Source organism: Anastrepha obliqua, chromosome 3, assembly GCF_027943255.1.
Source record: "Anastrepha obliqua isolate idAnaObli1 chromosome 3, idAnaObli1_1.0, whole genome shotgun sequence".
NCBI lineage: Eukaryota > Metazoa > Arthropoda > Insecta > Diptera > Tephritidae > Anastrepha > Anastrepha obliqua.
The window spans coordinates 135,019,001-135,045,820 of NC_072894.1; the positions used below are offsets into that span (position 1 = coordinate 135,019,001).

Here is a 26,820-nt window from a genome sequence, read left to right on the forward strand (position 1 = left end):
GCGATAAAGTTATCAAAGTGAGAGGGTTTCCAGTGAATTTCTGGTGTGAGCTAAGTAAGATTAATGGTGTCAGCAAGGACAATGGCTGATGAAAGGGGTAGTAGGAATGGAGATATCCGCATTGTACAAGTAAATATCTCAAAATTGTATATTGTAACTTCATTTAGGTGGACCAAACTGAGATTCTTGCAGGAGATGCAAAAATGGACAAAATTTTCAAGTTTATAAAAAAGAATTTTAATATTAGAAACTTATGAAATAAATTTTCCTAAAAGCAGAATTTCAAAGTTTTAGAAATATAGTACATTTATTAAAAAGATTAAAAATTTATGAAATACATTCTTTTGTTAATTTAAAAATTTATGAAATAAGTTTTTCCAAAAAAAAAATAGAAAAACATGCAAATTTATGAAATAAGTTTTTTAATTTACAAATTTAACCAATTTTGTTTCGCTTACAGATTTATAAAATAATTTTTATAAAAAAAAATTACAAATGTATGAAATACATTTTTTCCACAATATACAACTTTAAATAATTTTTTTTTTGTTTAATTCATGTACTAGGTTTTTTCTAAAAATAAAAAGTTTTCAAATTTATGAAATTAATTTTTGTTAATTTATAAATTTAAGACGTAATTTCTTTGGTTCATCTTTATCTCAAAAAAAAAATCTACAAAACACAATTAAAAAATGCATGAAATAAATATCTGCTTAAAAGTTATAAATTTTTGAAATTTTTTAAAATTTATGAAATAAAATTTTTCACCAAAAAAAGACCAAAAATGCCTGAAATAATTAATTTTTTTGTTTTTAAAAAATGAAATGTGCATCACTTAAAGTACAAATTTAATCCTTTTTTTCTCAATATATCTTCCTTAAAACTTTTTTTTTTAATTTCTAAATATTACGAAATAATAATTATTTATGTTTTTTTTTACTTTTACAAATGTATTAAATATAAATTTTTGTAACTTAAAATTTCAAGATATCAGTTTGTACAAAAACTACCAATTTAAGAAATAATTTTTTTTCATTTACAACTTTAAGTATTTGTTCATTTAACTTACCAATTCGCGAATGAACAAACCAAAACAAAACAAAAAACAAATGCATAAAAAACATTTTTGTTTTAATTTAGAAATTCGTGAAATAATTGTAATAATTTTTTTTTCATGTTGTATGAAATAAGTTTTTCAAAAAAAAAATATTTAAAACTATGAAGTAGTTTTTTTCTAATTAAAAAATTAATGAAATAAGGTTTTTCAAAAAATTAAAATTTAAAAGTGCTTATTATAATCTTTTATGTTTTTATTAACAGATTTAAGAAATACATTTTTTTAACTTATGAAATCAAGTTTTCAGAATTTTTTTTTGATTATATGAAATAAATTTTTGTAAAAATGTAAATTTTTTTAAATAGTTTCCAAAAGGGAAATTTGTAAATTTACGAAAAAATTTTATTACTAAGAAAAACTAAAAAATTACGTAAAAGAAAAATACAAAATGAGCTCAGTTAAGTTCCGCATAGTTATTGCTAATGAATCTCAGTTTCAGATGTTGAAGTGGTTCTTGAAGGGTATATTTTTGACTATTACCACGGCAGAGGTATTCGATGGTCTTCGACCCTTACGAAGTTGTCCTATTTGCACTGCTAACCGGCACTGTGAATTCTTGCTTTTGGGGATGCTGATCCATCCTTTAATTTGAACAGCCTTAATCTTCCATTTGTGGGAGAACATCAAGCCGCACACCACAAATTGGAGGAGGAGCTCGGGCAAACAACTAACAGAAGTGTAAGCGCCAATTATTTATTTAATCTTGAGCTCGGTGAAGTGAGACTGATATTAGCAAAAGCCCATGTAAAACACATTGAACTGAATGAATAGTTGAGAAATATACTCCGTCAGCTCCAGATAATTTTCCTCTGGTAGTTAAAAAGGCTTAGGAAAGTCTGTGAAAGTCTGCCACCCTGCAAACCCGCCTTTTTCTAGCATATTTCGAAGGATAAAACACATTTTTTGCAAGGGTATGCAAACATAATTTAAGGAAGTTAACTTTTAATGTATTGTACAACTTAAATATTTAGGTATTTGAAGCCAAGAAGCATTCACAATTTTCGCCAATTAATTTAAGCAATCAAACAATTTAAGTAACAACAACATTCAAGTAAACACACATACGCTTGTATACATACATCCATTCTCACACACACACATGCCATTGCTAAGAGCGGCTGTATCTAATTGTTGACTAAACTTTCCCGAGACACATTTAACGAGTGCATTGACAGTTGACACATACGCACACATGCACAAATATATGTATGTACTTTCATAAGTACGCACACACCCACATGCACTCATTCATATCGCCATTTAAATCCATTTGGCGCCTACACAGTGTGGCGCTTGTTGACAACACCAAGGCCAACGCACTCGATGAACCTAAACTCGCTGATTGCGATGGAAGCGCGTATAGCAAAGCAGCAAAGTGACTACCACAAGCAACAACAATAGCAAAGAAAACAAAACCCAAGCAATAGGCAATGAATGTAACGCTGGAATCCATGTGTGCCTGAACGCTGTAACCTGATGTGCGTTTGCTCCGCTGATGATGATGATGTGTTGGGCAAAGTGGGCCGGAGGGCGTGAGAGAGTGGAAAGGGGTGGTGGCTGTTCAGTGCTGCTATTGTTGGTTTGCTCTTGGTGCCAGCTGCAAAAATCTATATCTATCAAGTATTTATTGCATGCGAATTGTCGTCATTTTTGTTGCAAATTTTCTTGTTGTTCGAGCAGTGGTGTGTGTGTATGTATGTTGATTTTGTGTTGTGTTATGTTGTGTCTATCGCGTTTCATCTCTGCCGCCACCTGGCCGCCAGCAACAACAGAAGCTGGTGTTGCTGTTGTTGCAAGACAAACAGACTCCCACTTGCACACCCAAGCGAGTGCGCGCTCATACTTTCGCCCAGCCGAAAAAGCCGGCATTTCACGGTTTTTTTTAATTTCGCTTGTTTTTATTTGTTTTGCTAAGTTCGAGCTACATCACGTTTTGTGACGTAGATGCGCAACAAAAAGAGTTGCCGAAAGTTAAAACTAAAATGGCACACACTTTTACTCATACATTTTGAATACTCATACACACTCAGATATGTACTTACTGTACATACATATATTCATATGTGTTTGCTAATTTGCTCGTCACATTTTGCTTAGCTTTGATTTTCTTGTTTATTCGGGGAAAAGCCTTTGCCACGCAGTTCTGCTTACTTAGTCTTATGAATGCATGGACTTGATACTTGGGGAAACTTTTAGTTTGCATACATACATATGTACAGATGTATGTATATGTATGTGCGCATAACTCACTTACCCCTTTAAGTGCCGCGCCATCTCGCTTTACATACACATACATATATTTCTAAACAATTTACAGCAATTCTAATCAGCTGCTTGCCGCTATGCTCGCACAAATATTGATGAGAGATGAGCGCTGATTTTTAACTCTTTCGAATAATTCGTTGCCTTTGTTGGTATGTGGGTTGAATGCAGAAATTTAGTAAGCACCCACAAGAAGAAGGGGTATAGAAATTGGGAATATTTGTAAGCTGAAAAAAAAGCCTTAAACATTGATTGGTTGATTTAAATGGAAAAATATTTAAAGAAGCTTAAGCAATAAAAAAATCAAAAGACGCATATATGAATAAATTTAAAGAGTTTCTATTTTTCAAAGCTAGGCAGGCAGTATTTTTATAGGAAAGTATTTCAAAAAATTTATTTTTATTCAAAACCAACTCAGATGGCAGCTGTTATTTAGTACAAAAATATATTTGATAAGGATCAAAAACATTAAGAAAAAAATTTGCAAATTTATGAAAATATATATACGTTTTTCCCAACTTACAAATTAATGAACGTGTTTTTTAACTTAAAAATTTATGAAATAAGATTTTTCTAAAAATAAAACTTACTCATTTGAGAAGCAACTTTTTTCAAATTTATTTATTAACTCACAATAATTTTTTTAATGTACAAATGTATGAATTATATATTTATTTTTTTAACTTACAGATTAATAAGCGAATTTTTTATTTTAACTTAAAAATTTATGAAATAAGGTTTTTAAAAAGAGGCAAATTTATAAAATTAATTATTTTTTTTTAATTACAAACTTATGAAATGCTTTTTTTAACTTAAAAATTCGTAAAATATTTCAATAGCAAAACATAAAAAAATAGCCATGAAATAAATTTTTGCCGAAATAGCAAAAATTTAAAAAATTTATGAAATAAATATTTGGAAAAATTGATAAATTTTAAAAAATTTGTTTATCAAAATAAAAAGTTACGTGGTTATTAGGTGGTATATTACAGTAACAACAAACAAATCCAAAAATGCGTTAAATAAATTTTCCCGAAATAAAAAAAATTTTGAAATGCATGAAATAAATGTTTACAAAAATGTTTATAAGTTTATTAAATAAATTTTCAAAACCAAAAAAAAACATAGTTGATTGACTATAATATGGCCGTCGTAGTCGAATAGGTTGGTGCGTGTTTACGAGTTAGTACAGCCTGAGTTTGAAACCCGGGGTATGAAACATCAAATAACGGAAACAAGTTTTTTCTTATATGTAGCGATAGTCGCTCGGCAGGCAATGGAAAGCATCCAAGTTTAGTTATGAAAAAGCTCCGTATAAAAAACCATCTGTCCCTCGTAGACGGCATAAAATCGTAGGCCCCCCCACTTGTGGAGGAAAAAGAAAAGGTGCACCACAAAGTGAAGCCCAACCTACAAATTATGAACCAATTTGTTACTAAAATAATAACTAAAAAAAAAATTAAGAAAAAATATTAAAAAAAAGAAGTAAAAAAAACTTTTTTTATTTCTCAACTAAGAGTCGCGCACTTTTCTTGATTTGTTACTTCTCCAGCTACGGTCCACAAAAGTATTAGAATTTGTAACCGGCTGAGCAGGTATGAAAATGGGCACAGTGTTAAGGGGGGATTCTACTGTAAAAATCAAATTTTCATGGATTTTGTTTTCATACTTGTATTAATATAATTAGTAAAAAAAAAGTTTAGGGTTACATAAACACAGGTCTTGAGTGTACAAAAAAATTTTTTAAATTTATTTTCATTTCAAAATGGCAGCTGTACAGCCGCTCCCCCGAAACGCCTTTTGAAATCTGCCCACACTGTCGCGCATTTAAAAAAAATCTGAAATGAAAAAAAACCAAATTTTTTTTATTATATATCATTATTTTTAGTTGTTAAGCCCATTACTTGAAGTTTTTTAAAAAATCGACATTTTTTTGTTGTCATTTTGTTATTAAAAAAGGGGTTATAAATAATAAATTTTTTCCCACCATAGCTTTAAAAACTAGTAAATATTGTTAGAAATATACTATCAAAGTTTGAGCTTGATATGTTAATTTTTCACGGAGCTGTGATGTGGGCAATTTTGAAAACGTGGTTTCGAGAAAAACACGCTTAAACAATTTTTCATACTTACAGCTTAATCAGCTATTCCTGCCCCATATAACATTTCGTCTGCTCTTAATATTTCATTATCCTCTTCAAGAAGAGCCTCTGTACGAGCTTTTCGGGCTTCGTGGGTGGATTCAGAGCGACGTTTAACCTTTTTCTTCTCACGACGACGACGTCTTATCTCTTGATCAAGCGCATATGACCGTAAACCGCTCGAGCGCTCAGTTTATACCTGCTTTGCTAAAACTTTTATAACTTGAAAACTATTCAAGATTTCTTTTTAAGATTTTCATGGAACATTCTGGAGTTGTTTCTGAGTATGTTTCAACAAAAAGTAAAAAATCGATTTTTTTTAAGTTTTACAGTAGAGGCCCCCCTTAAAGTAGAAATAGATAGCAGCGGACACTTACATATACTTGTACCCGCCCGCTTTTAGCAGTTAAGTCTTATATTTGTAAAATCTATGTTTTTTGTGTAATTCAAGTTCCAGTAGCATTGGCACCTATCGCATTTATTTTTTATATTGGCCTATACCCCAACATCTAGGAATTTTCTTTCACTAAAATATTTTTTTTATTTTTATTTTTAAATCATTTTTCTTTTCATCATTAGGCTGCATGTATTAAAATATTTTTCTTAGATCTTTACTTTCCTGCCGATTTTTATCGCACCTTTGATGTTTCTTTAACACGACATCAATAGAAGCCCAAAGAGGGCCTAATAGTATGTATGAGTGTGTAATACGTACATATACACATTTTGCATGAATTCCTACTGAAAAAAAACACGTGGGTCTGGTTGAATAAATACAAGTAAGGTTGAATGCGGATTCAAAGCAGCGTAAATTAAAAATGTAAATTAAAGTTGTCATTAGTGGCATTCAGTGATGTTAACAAAAGAAGCGTCATGATGTGGCAAAACAAAATGGCGGCAGGGACGGCTAACTGTGACTGTGATGTGTGGAGAGGAATTAAGAAGAGGTTTAAGCATAGCATATAAATGTGGGTGCAGTAAGCAGATGGGCGCTCAGTGACTTATTGAGAAGGAGGGGAAGTGTAAATGAAAACACGAAGAGGATTGTTGGTGTTTTTAAAAAGGCGGCAGAGTAGATTTTTGGATGTTTATTTTAGCAGTAATATGCCATAGCAAAAAACAAAAAAAACAAAACAAAATAGCTACAGATGTATGCGCTCGCATGCTTAAATATATTTGTATGCACATTTGTGTACACATCTCGGTATGTTTGAGCATATGTATGCGACTAACTATTATGTAGATAGTGAGACGTTTGCATCATTTACGCTATAATACAACAAAACAGCATTTAAAAAGGCGCGTACGGAATATTAATTTCACCCAGCATACTTATTTGTGGGTTCTATATAAAAACAGATAAAACTAAAAGAAATAAAATTGTGTGCAAAAGTATATAGCAAGTATATGCAGGCACGCCCCAACGCCTAAATGCATGCATACATATACAATAATGCCTACACATAGTTGTGCATACTGATACTATACTGACTATACTGATACTGACGTACATGGCAGTATGTGTTGCCTGCAATCTCATACTGTGAAACATTCGCTTACACACACATACATAAATAGAATTTCGATGTACAATAATATTGTATGTACAAAGCTTTGGCGTATGAGTGACCAAATGTCCACCTATAGTGAAGGTGAGCAGGCTGCAGTATTCTATAATGCACACACCTTCATGAAAATCTACGTATTTATAGTACACAATTCCGAAAACATGCAGAAGTATATGCATTGATTATTTATGCTAGCCTACAACATGTTCGACATGTTCGCTATCCGAACGCCGAAAATGGTTGGAGCGAATGTAAGCAGGACAGGGAAAAATGCCGAGTTGGCTGAGTAGTGCGTGTGTGTGTGAGACAACAACTGCCAATTTAAAATCCGTTGTCGTGGCTACTACTCATATCCTGCGCCTCACATTTGCCGCCAGCATTACCAACATCCAACACTCACACCATTACTATCTTCAACAGCAGCAGCAGCAGCATCATCATTGCCTTTCATTTCATTTCGTGCCATTGCATTTCATTTTATAGTATTACTTCATTTTATTTTAATACATTTCTTTTTTATGCTGTTTTGTTTTTATTTCATTTATTTCATTTTTAATTCGCGCGCTCAATAGCCTAGCACATCCTGCCACACACACACACACTCGTACCCAAACCCCACACCCACCAACCACATCCGCGCGACAGTCAAAATATTTTTGCGCAAAGGCCCCGCACTCTACTATGTTTTGTAGTACAGGGAGCACAAGTTTGCATGTGTGTGAGTGTATATACATGTGTGCCATGTCCCTTCGAGTTCCATTCGTAGGATACGCGCGTCCGCCGCTGATGAGTTGCAATCGCATTTGCAAGTATGTGCGCGTATAGGCATTTTTAAGTGGTTGGTGGACGGCGCATGGGTGGACAGGTCGGTAGGCGGTGGTAGTGGGTCGTGTTAGTGGCAGTGGACGCATTTGCTGGCTGTTGATGTTGCTGATTTTATTCATTTAAATTTTTTATTTTGTATTTTTTTAATTTGTTGTTGATGTCGCTGGCGATGCTGCTGCTGTTTACTGGGCGTTAAGGCCATGTGTGTAGTTGTCATTAAATAAATGGTGCGTCGACTGTACTTTTGACATCTACATATGTATGTATGTATCCTCATGCATGTGTGTGTGTATGTGCCGTAAGTAATGCTGCTTGACGACTGCTGCGCTTAAATGTTGGCATTGTAAAATACAAACGCACGCACATACATACATTTTATCTCACACACGCACACATACTTGAGTGTATATAAATTGCACATAAATATATACTTGAATAACTTTATTTACTGTGATGTGAGGACATATATGCCTACTATGTATGAATATATAGATGTTTTATATAAATATTTCGCTGATTTTAGTTATGCCTGATGTACGCTCTTCATTGACTATAAACCATATATATATTTACACATATGCATGTACATTATATGCATATCCGTGTTTTTGCATATAAATTATTTTTGATTGAAGTCGCAATAATTTAAAACTCTGCATATCTGATGGGCATTTGTGCAAATGCGCGCATGTCTGTGATAAACTGCAGCTAATGAGCGGTAATCACCGGTGATGCTAACAAAAAACGAGCCGGATCCCACCCATCTTCATCCATTTTTCGGTCCTATACGGCTGCAGAGCTCTGGTATTTCGGCAAGCATTTCTTTTCATTGGTCAGTGTAAAATGCTTAGATGCATCCAACCCAAAAGAAATGCCAAATAGGAGACTAATTTTTAATTTCAATGCACCTTTTACCTGCCGAGTAGTGAACAAATCAAAAAAGTTCCCTTGGCAGCACTGCCTTACTTTTACTTTGCCAGTTTGACGCAAAGAAACAAATTTAAAGCAAACTGTGGTGTTCAAAGAAAAGCAAATGAGACATAAAACTAATCTAAAAATACAAAATTTAACCATTCACTTTGGCAAGAAAATATAATAAACAAAATAGCCATGCTTGTGCTTGGAAACGTTGGCCTAAGCAAGTCGCTTATGAGTTTAGAGCGTAAGAACTAAGTTGGTTGAATATCGCTAATAGTTTTTTTTGTTTGTAATCTTTCGCTTAGCGAGCAGCTTAATTTTCAAGCGAGTAGTGCAGTGGCGAATCGAAAGTAGTTTATAACCTATGGTCAAAAAGTACCGGGAAAGTGATGTTGACTGTTTACTCCGATTGCCAAGGCGTAAAGCACCATGAGTATCTTCCATCGGGCCAGACAGTCAATAACGAATATTATTTATCCGTTGTGAAGCGTTGGAGAGATGCTGTACGTCGCAAGCGGCCGGAAATGTGCGCAAACGATTTTTGCATTTTGCATGATGATACCGCGCCATCGCACCGAGCCCAAATTGTGCTGGATTATTTGACCAAACACCAAGTAAATACCATCGTGCAACCACCGTATTCACCTGATATGGCCCTGTGCGACTTCTTTTTGTTTCCCTAGTTGAAGTTACCACTTCGTGGAAGGAGATTTCAGTCGATAGACGAGATCAAAGAAAACGCGACGAAGGAGGTGAAGGCCATCCTTCGTCGACCTACCAGGGGTGCATGGAGGACTGAATTAAACATTGACACATGTGTGTTGCTTCAGACGGGTCATATTTTGAAGTGGATAAAATAAATTTGCTGAAATTTAACTCTGTTCTGTTTTATTTAAACATTCTCGGTATTTTCCGATCAAAGGGTATCATAGCTGAGCTACTTTTGGCAAACGTATGGCAAAAAAAAAACGGATTTTTTTTGTGCTGGTACATATTTGGGCATATTTAGTTTGCTGCTCTAGAAAATAATGGATTTTAAATTAGAATTTTTTGGGCAAAAATAGCACTTTAGTCTTCCCTCTACTACTATCACTACTTTTTTATCTTTTCTTTAATATTTTCTTCAACTTCACATTTCTTACTGCCAACTGTAGTTTTAATTTTAATTTTTTCGACAATTCTTTGTAATCTAAGGTATAAATTGTTTGTTTGGCTAAAACAAAATTAATAAATAAACCACAAAATCAGCTACCACATTCCAATCACACATTTGGATCTTTTCCACTGTTCCCCGTTTGCTAAACTGTAGAGACCTTTGAAAGGGCGGAAGTTTCGTTTGTGTTTTTATGCTTATTTGTCATATTTTTAACCCATAAATATTAAGAGGTTAGGGGTAGTCTGAATTTTCAAAAAAAGCTTTTTTTGCATTTTCTTAAAGTACTATATAATGTCTTAAAAATATTGCGTGAAAATCTCAAGTGAATCCGTACTTTTCGAGTTATTCAACAATGAACAAAAGGCGCTAGGGCGCTCGGACACTCACACACCTCAGACAAAACTTTAAATGCGTTTTTCTCAAAATTATGTTTTTCGAACTGGTGATCACTGTAACTTAAAACCGCTTGGTAGACTTCAATAAAATTTATACTGCTTTTGAAAAATATAAAAAACTCGAGCCAGATCGAAGGATTTTTTTTTCAAAAATATCGATTTTTTTAAACAATGAATTGTGGGCGCTTTTTCTCGAAAATCTGAAAAATATTTCCTCAGACCGTCATATTGTTAATTTAAAAAAAAAGAAAGCTTTGATCAGGCACAAGATTATCTATTAATAATTTTAGAAGAATGTCCAAGGACTTGTGATTATCCCCGCAAGCGGCTTCTAGAGGAATGGGCTCCACACAAACAGCGATAACTTCTACAGTTATTCATTTTTTTTTTGAAACTTTGCTAAAGTCAAGTCGAAACATGATGTATTAATGCTATGTTTTTATTTTTATAAAATAAACCAACTGACTAGCAGAAAATCATCAATTTTTCTAGCCTTTGACTACTCCTAACCCCTTAACACATTTACTATATGGTATTTTTTATATTAAAGCTTAAAATAGTACTAACTTTATATTTTTTATTTTTATTTATTTAATGAATCTTACACATGTTTTAGAAGCGTAGTACAATTGGACCTGGTATATATGTATAACAGTTCAAAAGCACTTTTCATTTGATAATTTAACTTGTTTTAAAAAGCACTTTAGACTAATGATACTAAGTGCCATTACAAAAAATATTAGTAGGGTGAACAATACGGATATGGAGACAGTAAAGACTGCACCGCGGGGAGAGCTCAAGGCAATGCCTAAAAGCGCTTATTGCTCACTTTTGCTTACGCTTACTTTAAACGGGACAAAATAGATAATAATAAATAAAGAAATATTTTCCGAAAGAGTCATCTTACTTCTGGAACACACCTCGTACATAGGTGCCATCAAAAGACTGGCATGATGCCCACGAAGCTTATGGCCGGTCGAAATTTAGAGTTTGTTGGAGTGGTATTAAAGCTGTCTAAAAGACAAGTGCCCTTAAAAATTAGGTTTTAACGCTTTAAAAAATTTCAGTATACAGGCTGTCTAATGCCAATGCAATTCATACGTATACTAAAATTAAATCTGAATTAAAAGGCAATATTTTACGAATATCGCCAGGGATAACTTAGTTTCTTATATACTTCATTTAAGTATATTATAAATGTACTTCCCAGTCTGTACCCACAAAAAATAAAATATAAAATATTGTAAAGGCCCTTTCAAAAGTGACGCTTAGATGGCAGTAGTAAATAATTCCTAGATCATATATTCCTAAATAATTTCTGGGTCACCTTTAACATTTGCCAACCAGACAGCTGTAATTTTACGCGATAAAACAACGCGTTAAAATTACTAAAACTTTTTATGAAAATGGCCGATCTTTAAAAAACAGCATATCACAGAATTCGCGATTTTTTTGATGGAATTAATCGCACCGATGAGTCGACAATTCAAAGGTTGGTGAAAAAATGTCAAGAAACTAGATCGGTCGAGTATAGAAAAAGGACTGGCAGATCAGACTGGGGTTTTTAAAAAGCAAAGTCAATGTGAATAAGTCAAGAATGATTCCAAAGCTGAAGCACAACGTTCGGATCGAGATAGCTGACTTCAATGCGATAATGTGTGAGCGAGTTCTTGAAAATTTTAATCCTCATATGATAGCCTGTAGACGTCCTCATGGTGGACATTTAAATGATGTAGTTTTCTACATATAATTTTTAAACGCCATATTTTGCATAAAAATAGTGAAGCCAGAAAGAATGTAAATTTTTACATGTTTTATTTTAAAATAACATCAAGGCGTGTGCTTTGAAGGACCATCTTTTTTGACTCTTGAATAAGTATTCCTTAATTAAACACATAATTAATGCTGACAATAAAAATGTGTTCAAAAATATTTATAAGCCTTCAATAATTAATATCATTTATGCCTAGAAAACCTCTAGAAATTCAAGTCACAGTTAGGCTGAGTGAAAATGGCTTTGGGTTTTGTTCGAAAGATGCATACGCGTCGATTCTTAGCAATTTTGGGCAGAACTCGCGATACTTTGCTTTCATTATTAGCAAGTTTTTATAAAAATAAGCTGGCGTACCAACTAAGCCAAATGAAAACCAAATAGGTCATCAATCTTTTCACTGTTGTACCGAATTTGAATAAAATAGCTGATCTGCGAGTGCTGGAGAGTCTTTCTATCTGCTATGAGTATGAACCTTTTGCGACTTGTAGTGTCCTTTAGACTCGGAAATACTCCAATCTTTTAACTATGATGTGTAGGTATATAGGCGGATTTTATATATACATATATAATTGGCGGGTACACCCTTTTTGGGTGTTTGGCAGAGCTCCTCCTCCTATTTGTGGCATGTGTCTGGATATTGTTCCACAAATGGAGGGACCTACAGTTTCAAGCCGATTCTGAACGGCAGATATTTTTATGAGGAGCTTTTTCATGGCAGAAATATACTCGGAGGTTTGCCATTGCCTGCCGAGGGGCGACCGCTATTAGAAAAATTGTGTTCTTAATTTTGGTGTTCACCGAAATTCGAACCTAAGTTGTCTCTGTGAATTCCGAATGGTAGTCACGCACCAGCCCATTCGGCTACGGCGGTCACCTTACGGCGGCTTTCTTAGGAAGTAATATTAATTATAATAATAATGCGTGTTGGACAAGCCATTTGTTGAAGTCCTATATTCTTTGTCTATTTTGTCAGCTGAGGATGAGAGCAGAATAAGAATATCATATAAAGGGCGGGCATGAAAAAAGGTTAAAAATCCTGGCACTGGTTCGTTGCGAGAGATGCTTATTTATTTACTCAGTTCAAAAACATTTTGTTATTCGAATTACCATATTTCGTCCTTCCTTAAAATCCCTACTACCACTGATAAGAATCGATTTTAATCAAAACGTCATCGCTTTTAAAGTAAGATCAATGTTGCCCATGGGAAAGAGCGGGATATATTATATTTTATGTATTTTAGAAAAGCCTGTCGATTTGTGGCGCTTACGGCCATGAAGACCCTTGACATTTCTTAACATGAAAGCCATTATCACCACAATGGAGCGTGGATTTTGCCAGCATAGGAATATAACACTAGAAAAATATTCCGAAGACGCAGACTTGAATTTTCGGCTGTGCATAAAAGCTTTGACTCTCGTAACCTTATCTTGTGCTCTACTGGACTAGCTTGAAAAACAAGCAATGCTGGAAAGTGTGTTTTTAAGGTTATATTTCAAGGTAGAAAATCTCTGTCGCTCATAACAACAACAATTACCTTTATCCATAATATATCTTTCATTTATGGCCGTCTTAACAAATGAGATCCTATGTTCCACTTAAGAACCACGGGCAAATATATATAAATTCAAATGCGCAAATTTGTGAACAAATTATTTTTAAAATCTCACCTGTTTTGGCTGGGTTTTAAATCCTTCCGAAATGGTCGTTGCGATTTAATTTTTATTTCTTTTTGCTGAATTTAATTTATGTTTCTAACACATGCTGTCCCAGTTTTGGATTTTTGAAGTAGTAAAATTTTTCACAGTTTTCATATAAAACACTACTGCTTTTGTTCAATTTATTTTTGCTTTACTTTTTTATTATTTGAATTATTTATCTTTTAGTATATATTGTGTGTTATTTTGTTTAGTTAATAGTTTACGCATATATTGGAATATTTATTTTGTTTTTGGTTTTTTGTTCCGAAACTAGTTTTTTATCTTTGTGCCACAATACATTAATAATTTTTGTTTTTATGTTTTATAAATTTATTTTTGTGGGTGAGTGTGTGTATCTTTCATGCAATTTTTTTTCGGTTTTCGCATAGAGAATCCATGACTTTCAACTTACACTAAAAATTTGTGTCCAAAACTTTATTTGCAAAACGTTTTTCAAAATATTTTTGATTTTCTTTTTTGAAATTTGCTTTGAAGCAATTTTTCTTTTATTTTTATTATAGCTGAAAAAATGCAACTTTACTATTCGTTGCTGTAACGCTATTCGTGCGCTGTTTTTCACTTTTCCGCTTGGCAAACTATTTTCTCGAATTCTTCTTCGCTGGCACTGCACCTCAAATTGCTTGAGTTGACTAAATTTTTAGCCGCCGTTTAATACCGATTTCGTATTCAATCGAAATATGCTTTTGTCATGGGAGAACAACGCCTTTTTGGTCTTTCGAAACGGGTTTAATTGATTTTAAAAATGTTTTCTTTCTTGCCACGCACTTCTGGTGCAAATCCGTTCAAAAATTTTATGTTTTTTTTTTAACTATATTCACCACATTTAAAGCTCGCACTTTTTTCAATTTTCTACACTTGGAAGAATTTTTTGGCCAACACGATTTTATTTTTATTCTCTTCTGGGCAATTAATGCATTCAAATTTTTTGCCTTAAAGATTTTTGTGCTTTTAGCTGGTTGATGTTCTTCACATATGCTGTTTTTGTTGTTGTTTTTGGCTTTTTTGACACTCGTGTTCAGAACAGTTCGGAACAAAATTTAAACACGAAAAATTACCGAACTAAAAGTTTTTCGTTAAAATGTTCAAATTTTTACAATTTACGTCCAGAATAGAAATTTTGTTTAAAAATTTAACAAATTTTGGCTATTTCGATTTTCTGTTTTCCTGTTTATTTTATTTTGGTTTGATTTTCTGGTTAACCGGTTTGTTGTTTTTGTTTTTTATTTTGTTGCTGCTGTTGCTGTTGTTTTTCTTACTGTTGTTGTAGTTGTTGTTAATAATTATTTCCGTTTTTTTTTAATTACTGTTTGCAAATTTTGAGACTATTTTTGTTTTCAGTTTTGGGTTCGCTTGATTTGTATACTATTTCACGGTTTAACGGTATCTGCTTTGTATTATTATTTGTATTTATTTTATTTATTGCTCCTTCTTTTTTATTTAGTTAAATTGGTCTTATTAAAATGTGTTGTTTTTATTGCATACTTGTTTCGTTACTATTTACTATTGCGGTTTTTCGGTTTGTTTTTGTTGATGTTGCTATTGTTGTTGTAGTTACTATTACTATTGTTGTTGGTTTGTTACTGCTTCAATTTTGTTTGATTTGTTTGCCGAATTGACTTTTCGTGGATTTGCTTATGTTTTTCTTTCGTTGGTTATTAAGTTTATTGCTGTTGTTGTTCTGATTTTTGGGGGTTGTTTGGTTTATTGTTTAGTTGCTGATTTGTTGTAATTCGATTTAATAGATTTTTGTGTTATTAGATTGTTGTTTGTATTTCTTGTTTTTGTTGTAGTATTATTATATTTTATCTTATTTACTGTTGGTTGTTGTTGTTTTTATTATTGTTACTGTTGTTATTTTATTGTTGTTCCTGTTGTAGTTGTAGTTGCGATTTGTTATCCTTTGCTTATTGGTTTTTGCGGTTGTAGCTGTAGTTTGTATTTGTAGATGCGATAGTTGTGTGTTTGTTGTTGTGTTGTGATTTTTACTGTTGAAGTTTTTTTATTATTATTGTTGCTATTATTAATTTGCGGTTGTTATAATTATTATTACTGGGGGGTTGTTGTTGTGGTTGCAGTTGTTGTTGTTGTAGTTGTTGTTGTAGTTGTAATCCAAATTTTGTTGTAAATTTTGTTTGTTAAATTTTGAGAAACTAACAGAAAATCACTTTTTTGTTGTATTTGTAACTTAATGTAATGAAACTGAGCGTTCTTTTTTATATGAAAATTTTTAATTTTTGATTTACCGTTTTTAGTTTTGTTTTTGTTTTGTTTTTTTGATTAGTTTTAACGTATTTATAAGAAAATAAACAAACAAAAATTAACTTAAATTATTATTATTTACAAATTATTTAGTTAATTAATTAAGTTATTACAAAGACAAAACGATTGCACATAAGTTCTTTTTTGTTGTTGTTTTTCGCGATTTGTTGTTTTGGTATTTCTTCTTTTTTTGTTGTTTGTCCTAGAGTTGCCTTTCCATATGTTGGTTTCCTTGACTTGAATTAGGATTTTTTTTGTTTTTGTTCGTCCTCAGATTCAACAAAACAATATTTAATAAGAATCAACAACGTTTCAACGTAATTATTAAAAAGGTTCCAAACAGTCAAAAAGCACCTGGAGAGAGAGAGAGAAAAAAACATATGCAAAATTATATTAGTATTCATTCAATGCAAATATTTCCAGTGGATTAGATCTGTGACGAGTTACTTCCAAGAAAATAATAGAAAAAAATATAGAAAAAAATAATGTTCATGAATTGCAATGCGAACAGTTATCGGTTTTGAATGCTTTGTTATTTATAACTTTCCAAAATTCTTGTTTATGTCCCTAAACTGTATTGAACAGAGGGGTCTTTAATGAATTTTTTTCCATTTAATTTAATTTCAGTTCGTTGAATTAATTTCATTTCATTTAATTTCATTGCTTTATAAAAGAAGCGTCTGTTGGCTCACGAAGAGAACACGCAGGTGGAAGAGCTAAGCTTTCATAGAGCACAAATTTGCTGCTATAGCAACAATTGTTGACATGGAAGATTTCCCCTCTTAAGAGCGATATTTGCATGTGCATACTAAAAAATCATTTGATAGGCGGATAACGATTTCGGAAGGGAAAATGCTATACAAAACGAGCGTTTGACTTTAGTCGCCTAACACACTCATTTCTCAATAGATTTGTAGATCAAATAGTGAATTGATTTGTAGATCAAATAGTGATTGGAAACAAAACTGAAACCATATTCCAAGAGCCTTCTGTCAACTAAATGAGATCAATTAAACGTTACCAATGTAAGGGTTCCTTAAAGTACAATTTTTTTAGGAGAAGCAAGTGATAAGATCAGAGAGAGGGAGCGGGCAAAGTTAGAGAATATGGCATAGTAGGTATTTGCGGTACAGTTCTATTGTTAGGGGAACATTTTTTCAGAACTTAACAGTTTAGAGAGCATGCGACACACCACTTCTTAAATATTCTCCATAATTAATTTACCATTTCATAAGACATTTAAACTATATGATTTGAAAATGGTTATCGTGACAATCAAGAAGAAGAAAAGGGAACAAGCGCAACTTGCCGCCTGCAGATGGGTTAAGAAGTATTGAGCACAACTCGCTCAAATAGTAATTTTCTAAAGCTATGGCTCAAGACAACGTTAAACATGACAGGCACAAACCTCGCAAGGTAGATAGAATTAATTTGAATTAGAGGCAGTAAAGCTTTAACTGATTGTCTTTAAAGGAAATTTATTGCTATATGTGCGGTTGCAATTTTTAGAGACGTACAATATAGGTACTCATGCAAAAAGATTCTCTTTAAAATTTAAAATTGTTCAACACATTTTTCATTGAGCTTTTTTACTAATTCCTAGCTTCGAAGTCTAATTCATTCGCAAAATATTCGCAAACTGTGCCAACGCAGAAAATAAAGAACTTTCTTAGCGCTCATGCCTCAGGATTTTATGTTGCCTAAATTATTTCAATCTACTGTCAGCACCTCTTCTTGCTTTTATGAGAAGTAATCGGCAATATCGATTTTCTCCCCACGCTATCAGTGCTACAAGTTCGCTTTATTTCCTTTCTTTTGTATACACAAGCAATAAATTATTTTCTTCCATATTTTCGTTAACGCTTTTCGTGACATAAACCAGAATTTCATCAGCAGAGTTCAACAAATTTACTGCATAGCAATTCGTATAAATCATATAAAAAATTGCAAATAAAATAAAGATAAACAAGACAAACAAAAATTTGCTGTTAAATGCATTTTTATGATTCTTTGCGTTGCAAGAACTTTGTTTCGACCAAAAAACCACGTGGAAATTGTTTTAAAGCTGAAATACGTCGACAATAACATTTCATAAAATTTCACCGTAAAGTCACTATACAACAAAAGGCACACACACACACACGCACATAAAAAGCTTTCAAAATACTAAAGAAAACATTTTTGGAGTTAGCGGAAATGGGAAACGAAAACAGCTGCGCGAATTCAGCGCGGTGAGGAACGCAACAAATTCGGGAAAACTTCATTGGGTGGCGGGTGACGTGGCGAGATTTGTGGTGGCTTAGTAGAACGGCGCTGATTTAGTTAGAAGCATAGGTATGAGTTAAAGTGTCGAGAGTACAGCACTAGTGGGGTGTATCGGCGTGGTAACGAAATGAAGTAGCAGAAGGGGAAGGCCTAGCGCCTACAGTGTTAGTAGTGCTATGGAGGGATTTTCTGACATGTGAAATGTGAACGAACACGCGCTCGATTGCCGCTCAAATAACTGGGAACACAAAAGCAAATAGATTTTCAAGTTCAAAATGCCGCTATATAGGCTTCGCGGCTTGCAATCGGCGATGCTAGGCGACGATATATAGAAATAGAAATATAAAAGGAATAAAAATAAAAGCAAACAAAGCAAATATAACGTACGCACGCAATTTTAGGTGTGGAGAATTGGATACATATGACGTGAGAATTACCAAAGTCGCGTTATAACCTATGCTTGTAGGTATATAACGTAAGTTTTGTATTTGTATTGAAAAACTACTGGTTAGCTACTAGCCCTACTGGCGGTCTTAAGGATTAAGGAAGTAAAGGCAATTTTTAGATAGGTGAAGAGAAATTAGCTCACGTATTAGAAAATAGCAATAAAGTGTAATAAGTTAATGTTCAAAAAATGTGTAAAATGCTTTCGGAGATTAGTTGAAAATGTTGTTTGCAGTGAAATTCGTTTAACTGACTCATTTAAATAGAAAGCAAAAAGCAAAACGAAATAGCAAACGCGTTAAGCGCATAAACTGGGAAAATGCATGGAAGAAGCAACTAGAATAGAACAATATAAATGTGAACGAGTTCAAAAATTTTAATTAGAAATATACAATATAATGAATAATTTTAAGCCAAAATTATGTTAACTTATAATTTTTTTTATTATTATTATTTTAGTGAATGAAAGATTTCTAGTTAGTACCAAAATTTGGTAATGCAGCCACCGTTTGAAACATTGAAAAATACGAGTTCAGAAATTTGTGTATAAAAGTTTGTATGTCATTTTTTAATTCACACCTATTGAAAGTAGGAAAAGCAATAGAAATTTGATCTAAAATTATTTTACTATATATATCGGGTGTTTTCCCACATGACAGTTATCGTTATTTATAGTTATGGTTTGTCAGCTGAGAATAGTAAACCGTGTCGACATTTCTGTTCAATAAGGTTTGGCAAGTCACCAGAACGCCAGAACAACGCTTGTGGAAATTTACTGTTCGCGAAGTTCATAGAGCACTGGTGGCATCATCGGTCCTTTATTCTTTCGAAATGAGAAAGGAGCTGCCGGCCGATACGCTGAATGGCGAGCGCTATCGAACCATGCTGACTGAAGTTTTTCCCCCAAAAATTAATCAGCTAAAAGTCGATGACATTTGATGCCAACAAGAGGGTGGTACTTGCCATACAGCCCGAATAACAATCGATTTATTGCAATATTTAAGCCACCATTGACGCCATAGGGCCTGAGTTATTGGGAAAGGTAGTCAAAATTGGACTGATCGTAGATTGAAATTTGGGCATGTAACTCGTAGTAGAAGCGGACATGCCAGATTTCATATTTAGAAAGCAAAATTCCATAAAATTATTTACCAGATTATAATAAAAAAAATTAGTTCCAACAATATTTCAGTTTTGAATTATCATTTTAAGTTCCCAAGCTCTTGAAAGAGCGATGCAGGGAGGCAAAATCTTTCTATTTAACTCTTTTTTTTCATTTTTTTAAAAGCTTATATAATATAAATAATTGTCATAAAATATTTAGAAAGTAGCAGAAGTTTGTTGTTATTGATTTTTTCTAGTTAGATTGCTCATCCATCATTGGACCTGAGATACCCAAAATAAAAAAAATCGGAGGCTGGGTGGCAAAATGCAATTTATGCGTATCAAAATTTATTTTCCACTACCAAATATATTCTTTTTTCAAGTTGGAGGACAGTAATATTAAAAAAATATTGCTCATGTTGTATAATTTGGCAACCGGTATGGCATTATATTTATATGAGACAATTTTATATATAATTGTATTCGTCCTATCCAAAATACTTTTAACTATCTTTCGGGACTATTTAGCTCAGAATTCATAGTTTTTCACATTCAAGAGCCTCCAAAAGTCCTTCAGAATATCAAGTATTTTAATTTTCCAACTTTATGGTGCTGACTCAGATTCAGGAATAGTGATCATTTTAATTTAATCTAAAAATTTATTGGAATATTTAAGTGATATTTTCTAATCTTCATATATTCTAACTCTACAGCGCCCATTTTAGACTGTGAAAGTAAATCAGAGTTAATATTAAGGAAAACTTAATAAGGAATAGCAGCTTTTTCTCAAGTTATCAATAGTTAATCGGCTCGGTTGATAAAATTGACTTTCATCATCATAATAAATTCCTTGAAGTCCCTTGTGGAATATTGGGCTTAAGTTCACTTTAATTATATTAGATGAACAAAAATTGTTTTTTTTCTTTTATTAAGGAACACTAACAAATATATATTTGTATAAGGGACAGCTGAAAGCCAAAGTTTTGAATGCGTCAAATATAAATAGCAAAAAAATATTTCACTTTCATAGCACTCATAAATTTTAGAAAATAACTAATACAATAAAATCTTATTTCGCGAAATTTAGATGAAAAAAAAAAACAAAAAATATATCATAACTATACCGAATGGAACTTAACATTTCTAAATGGAAAACTATTAATAAACATGCCAAGATTTTTTAGAGATAATTAATCAATAGCGGCTTAGCGCTTTGCAATTTTTGAACTTTCTTTCCGGTTGTTCGTTTATTTTTAATGTTTCCTTTTGAATGCCTTCAGTTATTTTAAGTTTTATAATTTACTAATTTTCTACTCCACTCTGTGTGAGAAAAAAAACGACAAAGCATATTTTCATTTATCATCAAAATGTTTCAATTGTTCAGACATTTCGAATGGTTTTTTTTCATAGAGTCAAGAATTTGTATCACGAATTTCTTGTGCTTAAGGGTTTCCAATGAATTAAAATATACAAAAATATATAAAAACAAATGTGTGTAATGTTGTTGGAGTATTATGCTGTAATTTTTGGGTATGAAGTATTCCCACGGAGTTTTCCTCAAATATGAAATTTTGCTTGCTAGATAAAAACCTATTTTCAAATAAAAACATTTTTAACACATACATATGCGCTCATCGCTTTTTAAAGTCTAAATCATCTACTAGAAAATAAGAAAAGCAAATTTTCATATGTATCATTTCGAATAATTCAGCATTAGAATAAAAAAAATAAGTCGCTATTTTCGCCTATTGATGCCCATTTTCGCACTCAAATCGGAAATCGCTACATACATAATTGCATACACTGTGTAGATCCGCTAACTACTCAACACTAAGCAAATAAATTCTTCTTCACACATTTTCAATTAACTAGCAAATTCTCACGAACTCAAACGAAGGACAGTACTTATACATGCATACGCATGTTCATATGTAGATGTAAATTTTGATGAACACTTTTTGTTAGTATCTTTCGTTCCATGCATCTTCTAAACACTGCAGTTTGCACGAAATACGGTATATCTTTCATTTTCATTTTCTAAGCTTTCGACTTCATTTGCCTTTTGCCAAAAATCCATGTTTTCCCCTATAGCAACTTCAGTTCATTCACAGCCATGCATGGACACATATGTACTTATACGTGCACTCTTCACACTTTGCATATTTCACCCATTTGCAAAACAAAAAAAACCAACAAAAAACAAAAACACCAAACTAGTGTACGTTCTAAGCTCTAATCACGCGCGAACCACCAATACACCAACACCTGCCCACCACCACCATGGGAGTGGAGCTTTTGTTGTTGCCGCCGCCATTAGTATTTAGTGCTAGTTACATATATGCATATGTAGTGTGTGACTCTATGCCTGACGGCGTGCGCTAAGGCAACAGGGGAAAGAATATTGTGCTATGGTACGCGACGCGAACGCGAGCGATTGCCGGCAACGAAAGTGTGGAAGATTGCGCGAGAAATTGAAAACATTGCGTGTTTTTTTTTTAATTTTTAATTTTTTATATTCAATGCTTGACCTTTTCTAGTTCATTTAGAAGAGTATAATTGTAAATAATTTTATTTTATTATTAAACATAAATATACATATTTTTACGCGCTTCAGATTATATTATTACAAACAAAAAGTAGTTTTGTTATTTTTTCTGCAGAAATTGAAAGAAAAACAGCTGAATAAGAGCTAAAACAATTATTTGCATATACAATATAAATATATAATTTTCTTACTTTTTTTATACTATTTTAGAGGAATATCTCTATTTTTTTCTAAGAAAAAATTGGTAAGCAAAAAATTGGCAACGAAATCAAATCAATTATTTCAAATATCTTTTTAATAATAGAATTTGTAAGGTTTTTCACCTGCAAAATTAATTTAGACATTTTTAGTGAGATGGATTTTTTTTAAATACTTTCAGAGCTATGCTTTCCAATCTGGGACTTGGAAAGTCTTGACTGGAAAAATATAATATATTAAAAAATAAAATAAAATAAAATAAAATAAAATAAAATAAAATAAAATTAAATTAAATAAACTAAAATAAAATAAAATAAATAAAGAAATATAAGATTTTCGTACTGCTGTAGTAAAAAAAAATATTAAATTAAAAAAAAATATTTTAGCGCTGGCTGGTACCCTTTTGAGAGCTTAAACAACAAATAAAATAAATATAAAATTATAATATTTCCCTACTGTTGTAGCAAAAACAATATAAAATTAATACAAAAAATATTTTGGCGCATCGAATTTGTTTTGAATGTAATTTTGAGTTCTCCTAGTTGCCTATTTCTTTTTTAATAAAACTACTAATAAAATAACTTCTTCTAAATCATATAATTTTGGTGCAGTTCAAAAGCATTTAAAAAATTAGTTGTTTAATGAATTTGTATTATTGTTATTTTCATTATATTTTTTAAATTTTGTATAAATATTCTGATCTTACTTCTTTTCCAAATTCTTTTCTGAATGATTTTGTTTACGCTAATTTTGCGAGAAAGGGAGTTGAAAATTTATACAAGTTGCCATTAGTTAATAAAAACATATAAAAACAAAACATGTTTTTCAAAGATGTTGAAGCTTTGAAACCTATAAAATCAGTAATTGATGAGAAACCTTTTTTTGTTTTGCATTTAGTTTTAAAGCCAATTATATCTAAAATTAAAAAAGGCTTCAAGCCGTGTTGGCACTTTTGTGTTTAGTGATTTTTTTTTTTTGTTTTTATTTGAAAATTGGAAAAGTAATGAATTACAATCACAATGAATTAAAAAGCCTTAGTGATTTTTTTTATTTTGTTATTTTATATGGAATTAAAAAATATTACTCTTGTATTTTTTGGATATGTCACTTCTCTTTTCAATTATTACTTCATTTATTTCGTTAAATATTTAAGTATTTATTTTTATTATTCTTATCACAAAAAAATATATATAAAAATATAGTTATTATTATTATTATTATTAAAAATATTATTTTTAATTATTTATATACAATATTATTTTTAATAATAAAACTATATTATTATTTCTACGTATGTATTGTTTATGTTATTATTTTTGTTTTTGAAGTTGAATTTAAGTTTTCTTTAGTTCGTTTTTTTTAGTTTTGTAAAAAGATTATTTTGAAGCGTAAATTTTGGAGTTTAAAGTTGTTATGTAGTGTATAAGCTTTTCATCTTACAAATTATGTTTGATATGTTTTTTGTTCTTGTGTTTATTTCGTAGTGCATAAATTTTCCATTTCTACATAATTTTGTTTTTGTATTTAATATAAAAATAAATATAAAAAAAGAACAAAATGTGAAATCATGCATTACGAAACATGAAAAAAGTTATATTTATAATTAATAAATTGAAATATTTTATGTTTATTATTATTTTTTTAATATTTTAATGGAATAACTTAATTTAACTTCTATTTAAATAAATTTACATTTCATATTTACAATTTTTTTTATAATTTTTACTTTTTATTTTTAGTAATTTTTTAATATTTTGTTTAAACTGATTTATATTATTATTTTAAATTTTTGTTTTCATATTTATAATTTTTTATTTTTTTTTATTATAATATTTACAAATTTACTTATTATTTTTTATTCATCTCATTTTTAACATAAAAACATTAGGTAGTTATGTTGATACTTCGTTTTTGAGCCTTTTAATTTATTTTTTGATGCAAAAGTTATCCATTTGGTATTTAATTTTTATATATGTATAATAATTATAATTTTTTTATATTTAAATTTATCGCTAATTATTTTGTAGCCAGTATATAAACAAGCATTTAAGCATAAGCGAAGCCACGATATCAAATATTAGCTCCTTTTTATTACTTCCAGACTAAAGCGTTTCCGCTGCCTGCTTTTTTTGTGAGCCATAAATTCTTAAATTAGTTTAATATTAGTAAATGATTATTTGTTTATGCGATAATTTTTACGGAGCGTAAGTCCTAAAAAAAATTATTGTCACCTGTAAAATTTCGAAAAAAAAATTTCTTTTTGTTCATAAAATGTTAATATAATCCTTTGAGAGTATGTCAAAAAGTTTTAAGAACGTAAATTTAAGTATTTCTTATATTATAGATCGTCAACCGTGACTACTCTATTCTTTGCGTTCGAGCGCTGGGAGAGGTATAGTTACCTTGCCGACTTTAGACGCGATTTTCTCAAAACTATATTTTTCGGATTGGTGTACACGATAGCTCGAAAAGTTATTGAGCGATCTCCGTGAAATTTTGCACACATGTTTTTTATGATATTACTTTCTATGTGAAAATTTTTCGAAAAAATAATTTTTTCGAAGCAAAAATAGTAGGAAAATTCGGCCCAAAACTCATTATATTTTTAAGCATTTTACTCCGCGAATTTTTTTTCCAGTTGTTTTTAATTCATATAGAAATGATGATATTAATAAACAAAAAATTTTTGGTTTTTTGTATTCAGGTCACTGACGCTGATGCTACAATGCCCGCCGATTGAGAAGCCCCACTGCGACCTTCCTGGAAAAATTGAGTGTACATCCGCCATTTTAAATGATTAAAATAAAAAAAAAATGTTTATATTATTTTAATGTATAAATAAATTGTATGCCAATTTTGAAAAAAATATATTGACTGCTTCATTTTGAATAATTTTAATGAAAATCTGTAAAAATATGGCCGTTTACAGGTATCCGTCCCCTTAAAATTCCCTACATTTTATATCTTTTAAAATATTTTTAGTGATCGATCTGCAAACTGAAATGAAATTTTTAATTTTTTATTTCGTTATTCAAATTTTTCTTGTAAGTTTTTTCCTACAATATAAAAGTTGCATTAATTCGGTTTTTTAATTTTTTTAATAATGGTTTTTCTCCTTTTTATATCTTCTTAACTATTTCTAGTGGCGATCTGCTAATTTTCAACAAATTTTCATTTTTATTTCGTTTATTAAAATTTCCTTGTAAGTTGTTTCCTATAATAATAAAAATAACTGTAATTCATTGTTTATGTATATTATTAATTTTTGTAATAATGTCATTTTTAATACTACCTACTTTTCAAAATTTTTATCAAATCTTAAATTTTATTTCGTTCATGAAAAATTTCTTGCAATTTTTTTCCGATAATGCAAATAATTTTAATTCCTTTTTTATTTTTTATTAATATTTTTTAGTTATTTTATTTTTAATACCACATTTAAGTTTTTATGATTTTTTTCTAAATTTTATTCCTTTCAAAACTGCAAACATTAAATTCATGTTTTGTTTTTATTTTTATTTAAATTTATTTTAATTGTTTTCGGGCCATTTGCTTAATACAAAAAACAATATTTGTATTACAAGTAAATATTTATTTATCCTCTATTTATTATTTGAAATCATGAAGTCAATATTTATTAATTTTAACTTTATTTTATCAATTTTAATTTTTAATTTAATTCATCAAGTCAATATTAATTAATTTTAACTACATTTTATAAATTTTAAGTAAGTAAAAAACTTTTAATAAAAAAATGTATAAGGTTTCATTTACTTGCTGCTTCTCATACCTTAAGGTTTTCTATATTATTAATTTTTTTTTTTACTATTTTATTTTTTATTTTATTTTTTTTGATTATTTTATTTCCTATTAATTTTAAAATTTTATTTTATTTTCTATTAATTCTAATTTTTTATATTTTTTTGTAGTTTTATTAATAGTATTTAATAGTTTAATAATTATTCAATATATAATTATATTTATTTAATATCACATATTTGTATTTTTAAAGTCACACTGATTTCTTAAAAATTTCTTATTTTTTATTTTTCTTAAATTTTGTTTTGTTTGTTTTTAAGCAAATTGTTTATTGTTTTAATTATATTTCATAAGTTTTTTATTTTCATTTT

The 26,820-nt window shown here is 30.8% G+C and overlaps 1 protein-coding gene across 6 annotated transcripts in view; it reads right to left on the reverse strand.

Moving 5' to 3' along the window:
• LOC129242655 (zinc finger protein 316) overlaps positions 1–26,820 on the reverse strand; it is a 176,579-nt gene that overhangs the window by 73,688 nt on the left and 76,071 nt on the right. For all 6 annotated transcript variants that reach the window (XM_054879431.1, XM_054879430.1, XM_054879429.1 and 3 more), the window contains exon 2: positions 13,825–16,488. The gene's annotated coding sequence lies outside the window, so the exon portion shown is untranslated. The remainder of the gene's footprint in view (positions 1–13,824; positions 16,489–26,820) is intronic.